Source organism: Paramacrobiotus metropolitanus, unplaced genomic scaffold (assembly GCF_019649055.1).
Source record: "Paramacrobiotus metropolitanus isolate TYO unplaced genomic scaffold, Prichtersi_v1.0 Parri_scaffold0000084, whole genome shotgun sequence".
Taxonomy (NCBI): domain Eukaryota; kingdom Metazoa; phylum Tardigrada; class Eutardigrada; order Parachela; family Macrobiotidae; genus Paramacrobiotus; species Paramacrobiotus metropolitanus.
Window position 1 is genome coordinate 367085 of NW_026570304.1, and position 7278 is coordinate 374362.

The following is a 7278-nucleotide window of genomic DNA, read 5'->3' on the forward strand; positions in this document are numbered from 1 at the left end:
GCCGCTGGTGCTGGGCTGCCTGGTGCAGTGTGCCGAGGACCGGCAGCTGCGCTGCGAGGGCCGCCTGTGGTATGGTAAAACGGACGAGCCTGCAGGCTTCCGGACCCTCGTGGAGATGCGCGCCTGGCGTCTCTGAACGGCTTCCCCACGAACCAGACGCTGTTCAATGGCAGCACTAGTTTGTTTTCCAATCAACGTTTTTTTAGTAGTATTTGACCCCTTCTCTGTTTGTCGTGGTGCAGCTTGTTTTCCTGCGCATATTCGGAGTTGGTCGTTTGATTACGGGTGTTTTATAGATTTTTAGAACAGCCGTTTATTGAATTTTTTTGCGACTTTTGTCATGCAGAGTTTTTCTCGGCCGGTTGGTGATAAATAATAATTCAGAAACGAATACAAGGAAGTCATGGTTAGCGCTCTTGGTGTCGCCAGCAAACGCTCGTTTTTGAAGGGAAAAAATGATTACAGCTTAAAACGAAATGGTCGCACACCCAACATCTCCACATTTAGTAGGCATGCAGTGCGGTGCACTGTACGACTGAGTTCAAAATATCCGTTTCGTGCAAGGGCAGTGCACCGCCTGCGTACAGAATGCTGGGCATGAGGCCATGCGACCATTTAGTCCTAAAATGCATTTCCGTTGCGTTCTCGCATATTATTAAATATTTGTCGTATTGTAAGAGAAGTAACTGACAGTGCTGCACACAAGAACGAAATGGCCGCCGTTCACCGGTTTGTTTGCATGTTGCATTTTTTATCTGAAATTTCCACAAATTTGTCTGCTGATCATGCTTTATCGATTACTCGTAGTAACATAGTGAGTAATACTATTACAGTACTACTTATGAGGATCTGGAATTTTAAGAATTATTTGATAGTTTTGAAAGCGCCCAAAATACACGAAACTGAAGAGCAGAAAATGTTCCAGAAGGCAGTCCACTGCACCGGTCATAATTTTAAGCTGATTGCGTAACTGTAATTGTCTGTTAGTAACAGAAAGCCCGCGCCGGTTCAAACCACTTAAAATCATTTGACTGAACCATTATCAATTCGAGCGTGCAGATACAGTTTTTCTTGGAAGACTCATAGAATCGTCACGGGTTACCCGTACAACATCTTAAGCTGGCCACTATTATAAGTTAATGGGCGACATACACCGTTAACGTCTCTGAGCGCGGACTTGTCTGGAATGTCAGCGTGGCATCCAATCATCATGTCACCCTGCCGCCATGCAACCACTGCTATGAGGACACCACACCCCTTGGATGGATCACGCATGCACCCATAGTATTCCTCTCGATGATTTTGATTGTCTCGTACAATGCATTTAGCGATTTAGTGTTCAGTAATTGTGATGTAACAGGCTTTAGGCCCATAATGCAGTTTTATTGTTGGATTAGTGCCGTGGTTGTGTTTTTGAAGGGGTACTCTGTGGGATTCCCCACAGACATTAGGTGCGGTCTGTAATGCATGCTCATTCCTCGTGGCGCATGCATGGCCACGGAGAGGGATATCGATCCTGGCCCCGCTCCAGCAGGAGGATGTGCGCGTGATCACTCCGTGGATACGAATAGCCACGGAGAGATTGATTTTCCCTGGCTCCTGTTCCATAAGGTAACCGGAGGATATATATTATCATCCATGTGATTGTAATGAATGGCAGTCTTAGCTAGTTCTCCTTTTCTTCGGACTCGGCCTTGATTATAGTATATACATAGCCAGTTCTTGCTGATAGGCATCACCAGCGCTGCGACACAGTCGACGCAAACGGGCGACTGTTGTTCGTGCGCGTCGTGGATGGCGCGAAAAAAAGAGTGTGCAGCGATCTGCTCTGCGTGGGTCGGCGCCGCAAGCTGATCCCCTTCGGACGCATCTTCCACCAGCCGTGTGGCGTAGGCTACAATTTGGAGGAGAGTTACACGGAGGGTGAACGCTGCCTAACGCAGTTGCAGGGGCGTTCCCAGTCCCGTTCTATTTGGACGTGGGTCAGCGTCTCACTGGCGCTGTACTTGCCCATGCGGCTGGTCATCCGCTTGGGCAAGTACGGAATTCGGGAAGTGGCGTTGCGGAATTACTATGGGAAGGAGTACGAGGGCGCCCTTACGCGCCGCGGAGGCTACGCGTCGGTCGGGTGCAGTTGCCGGCGTCGTGCGCCGCCGTGCCGGAGCCGGTGTAGTGCTGTCTCCTGGTGGCCTAGCGGGACCGCAGCCGTAGCCGGGCCAGGCTGCCATGTGGTATAGCATTCAGCAGACTGCTGCGCGCCTTCACCTGACATTGTCGAGGATGCTGGACCTAGGGCCCGCATCGCTCCTGGATGCGGTATCCGGGGAAAATCTTGACGTACCCCTTCAAGCAGCAGCATAATATGGCACTGATTGAAGTTATGATTGGCAGGCAGTATTATCGAGTTGCTTTTCCACCGGCAGATTCCACAGTCAACAGGAGATCTTGTTAAGGCAGCACTCGTTCCAGTGGCCTACTTCGTCGTGCAAGCGTCCAATGTTTCTGACTGAAACGAGACTGTCTGCATCGGAGTGGCTGATGCGCTGAGCTCAGCAGAAGTTTCAGCTGCGCTTTGTCATCGTTCCCACTTACACGAGAAACTATTCTCAACGACGACAGGCGTTGCTTTTGCCGGATTATGCTGTGGTTAGAGGGAGTGCTTTTGTGAGTGATTGTATGGTTCTAGTACAGTGCAGCCTCTCTACAAAATACAGGCACGGTTCCATCCATTTCGTATGTTATCTCGGGGTGTGTTTTATGCAGGGACTCTGCCCCCAGGGGAAGTGGTTTACATTGGGGGCGGGGGGGGGGGTGAGGGCAGAGCAAGGTTTTGTTACTTTAGCAATTAACAAGACAGCAGCACGCACATACACAAGAAACACAGTTCAGCCTAGATATTCTATTGTTTAGCAACAGAAAAACGTTTTCGCTTAGAGTTTATCTTAATGCGATGAAATAACAGTTTTCTGCTGAGATGCACTTTGTAAAACTATTTAACATTTACACAAACTATTTCGACTTGATTATTATTAGGTATTCGATTGATTGGTGCGATCTGACTGCATCAAACTGCATCCGGTTAACTGTATCCAACTAAGTTCAACCGGTTCTGAATGTTATGTAGAGGCTCCCTACACCGGTAAGTAGACATTTGGTTCCTCGGAAAGTGTATGTAAGGCTTATGAAGAGGTGAATGTTACAAAGAGAAGCCTCCCAATGTTATAGTCTACGAGCCGATCCGGTTCCTTACGGTCTGAAAATTTTCACAGTACGTTACTGATAAAACCGCTGCCAGTTTCAGAAAAACCAGGAGTCGTGGGCTGAGCCAAAGCGTAAAAAGCTGCTTAACGTCGACGAAGACAGTCTGGCTTTGCCATTGGAGGTTCTGAGGGAAGTTTTCTTTTCCTTGGACCCCATCACCGCCTGCGCTGACGTCGCACGTGCTAGCTGTGTGAAGCCATTCTGGCGTCGCAAGAGCTGTGTCGAAATGTGAGTGTAACGGACCATTTGGCCAGCTCTTCGTTTCCCGTTCAGTGGAATTCTGAATACTTTCTGTATGCCTGCATCTTCAACCTCATCAAACTCGCCGCTCGCACCATCTGCTTCCGCGGCACAAACTCTCAGCATCATCCCTGGAAACTGCACACTGAATCGCTGTACCTTATTAGGAAAACAGTGGCCGCCGCCGGCAGGCGCAACGATCGGCTCATTGTGTTCTAGCGATCGATTTGTGTCGGGTCGTCTGAACTCTGGCCTCTGCATGTGTTCTTCACAAAGATCGCCGCAACGCTGTCCAAGCTGTTATTATGCAGTCCCTGTGTGATCTGGAAAGATGTTCTCGCGCTGCAAAAATGCCTAGGCAGCACCGTGATGAAATCCCACATTCCGACTGCCCACATTCAGTCAGACACATTGGACGCCTGCATAACAAAATGGGCCACTGGAAAGGGTTCTGGCTTGACGAGTTCTCTTCTTGACTGTCGAATCCGCCGGTGGGAAAGCAGCTTGATGATACTTTCTGCCAATCATAACTTTAATCAGTGCCATATTATGCTGCTGCTTGAAGCGGTACGTCAAAATTTTCCGGGATACCACATTCAGGAGCGATGCGGGCCGTAGCGCAGCAGCACGGACACAGTGCCGCACTCGCGCGGCTCCTTCCCTTGATAGTTCGAGCAGTCAAGCACTTTCCCGGCCATTACCAGTACGAATCGTTTTGCCGGGCCTCCGAAGTTGACAATCAATCGGGGCGGAGTGCTGTTGTTATCTACCACCACTCGGTCAGCTAACTCTGCTAAATGGCGTCCGAGTGGGTAAAGCGCCACTTGGCGCTCTACGCGATCAGGTCCACGCCGTCTCGACCAGATCCGTGCTGGCTAGCTGCAGACGGACCAGGTAAATGTGGGCGGGAATGTGCATGGTGTAGGCTACTGTATGCCGAATGGGGAGGTCCTGCGCGGTCGCAAGGGGAGCGACACTGAGTCGGAGCACCCAGCACTGCGGCAGCACCGCCTCCGCGGCCAGCAGCCGACGCAGCGCTTCTACAAAGTCGTCCGCTACCCGGACCTGGCAGGAGTAGTACACCTCGTTTTGTGGACAGGGGTCAACCGACAGCTGCCGTTGAATGCGCAAGAGATGCACCACCGGCACACGGATCCCCGGGAAGTGGGCCGCCACCTTTAGGACCTTTCCAGATCCCCTCCGCGGAGTATGAGGTGTCGGGTGGTTGTGCGGAGGCAGTGCCGGAGGGTAGCCACAAGGGCGAAGTCTGCGAAGGGTTAGTTGCTTGGGGCAATGACGAGGGTGTGGCCAGCACGCCGGACTGCAGCGCCCATCAAAGAGGGCGCAGACGGGGCGCACTCGCGTCTGCCAACCTTGCGTGGGCGAAAACTGCTAACAGGAGCGGGACAGACGGACGCAAGCTAAACACGTTGTCGCCAGAAGCCCCCACAGACAGGTCCATCATCCGTAGCACATGCGACAGCGCTAACTTAAAGCGCCCGGCAGTCTTCTGAATGCCAATCTGCACCACCAGTATTGTAACTGTTAAATGAAATGTGATTCGCTCCATGTCGGCGCATCCAGTAGGCGCACTGACTAACTGTTAGGTTTGTACTTGCAATTCTTACGTCTAGATCGCAAATTGCAAATATTAAATTAAGCTCATTTCACAATGTTACGGGCCCACGCGGATACGAAGTTATTTTGGAAAGCTTGTATTCCTGTGTCCTGACCAAAGAACTTTTGGTGATGAGATAGCAGCAATAAGGTCGGAGATCTGATGGAATAAGGCAGAAAAACGTGTGAATTTCAAAACAAACCAAAGCATACTTACCCAGTAGGGCCTGTCGTTCCAGTTTAGTTCCAAACGCACCCATAGAACCAACCGGCGCCAGTGTCCGCCAGCCGGCGAACAAACGCAAAGCCGGGTCGACAGCTTTACCGCATGGCAGCCTGGCCCGGCTACGGCTGCGGTCCCGCTAGGCTACCAGGAGACAGCACTACACCGGCTCCGGCACGGCGGCGCACGACGCCGGCAACTGCACCCGACCGACGCGTAGCCCCCGCGGCGCGTAAGGGCGCGCTCGTACTCCTTCCCATAGTAATTCCGCAACGCCACCTTTCCAAGATGCCTGCAAGCATCGGCCAGCATGCGCTTAAAGCTGGCCTCGTCCAGATCCAAGGGCGGATGTGGGTAATCGGGATAACGAGTAGCGGCCCGGCAGCTACGCCCGCTGCGTCGAGCGTTTGCAGCGGAGTGGAGCTTAAGCAGATAACCAGCCGCATGGGCAAGTACAGCGCCAGTGAGACGCTGATCCACGTCCAAATAGAACGGGACTGGGAACGCCCCAGCAACTGCGTTAGGCAGCGTTCACCCTCCGTGTGACTCTCCTCCAAATCGTAGCCTACGCCACACGGCTGGTGGAAGATGCGTCCGAAGGGGATCAGCTTGCGGCGCCGACCCACGCAGAGCAGATCGCTGCACACTCTTTTTTTCGCGCCATCCACGACGCGCACGAAAAACAGACGCCCGTTTGCGTCGACTGTGTCGCAGCGCTGGTGATGCCTATCAGCAAGAACTGGCTATGTATATACTATAATCAAGGCCGAGTCCGAGAAAACAAGAACTAGCTAAGACTGCCATTCATTACAATCACATGGATGATAATATATATCCTCCGGATACCTTATGGAACAGGAGCCAGGGAAAATCAATCTCTCCGTGGCTATTCGTATCCACGGAGTGATCACGCGCACATCCTCCTGCTGGAGCGGGGCCAGGATAGATATCCCACTCCGCCACGTGGAATGAGCATGCACTACAGACCGCACCTAATGTCTGTGGGGAATCCCACAGAGTACCCCTTCAGAAACACAACCACGGCACTACTCCAACAAGAAAACTGCTTCATGGGCCTAAAGCCTGTTAGATCACAATTACTGAACACTAAATCACTAAATGCAGTGTACGTGACAATCAAAACCATCGAGAGGAATACTATGGGTGCATGCGTGATCCATCCAAGGGGTGTGGTGTCCTCATGGCAGTGGTTGCATGGCGGCAGGGCGACATGATGATTGGATTGCACGCCGACGTTCTTGCAGAGTCCGTGCTTGGAGACTACGGCGCACTGCTTTGAGGCACTTGACGATTTCGTCCTCACAGCTGTTGTGTGTCACAGAATGTCACAGAAGTCCCTAGCGGTCAAATCGAATGACAAACCGAATCGAATGTTGTCACGGAGGCGGTCGAATCGAATAAATTTGAATAATTTTGCAAGAATATGCATCAGGAAATACGTTACCAAAGGATCCCATGGTTTTAAAGCTTTTTTAGTCATCTGTTGGTAGATGGGTTTTTGATCGAATCGAGTATGGGGTCTTTTTATAAGTGGATAGTTGGATGATTAAACGGTTCGCTCTCGAATTAAACAAGTACGTTCCGCTGTTTTAAGGACATCCGGTAAACGTTTAATTTTACATTGTATTGCTCTGGAGCCATTAACAATTGCCGAAACGGTGCCTAATAAACTAACTTTTCTAACATTTTCCAATATTTTTTAGAGGAATTCGTTTTAGAGGAGCCCTCTGTTCCGTTTAAGAAGTTTCTGCTTCGATTTTTGATGAGATATGTGTGAGTAATGTGATGTGTATAAAAAAAATCAGAGTGGCACTGAAAGAAAAAGAATTTCTTGCAAAAAGTTTGAACAATTTGTGGCTAACGATTCCGCGTCCTATAAGGATTTTGTGTTGGGGCTGATGGACCACCAACCAATT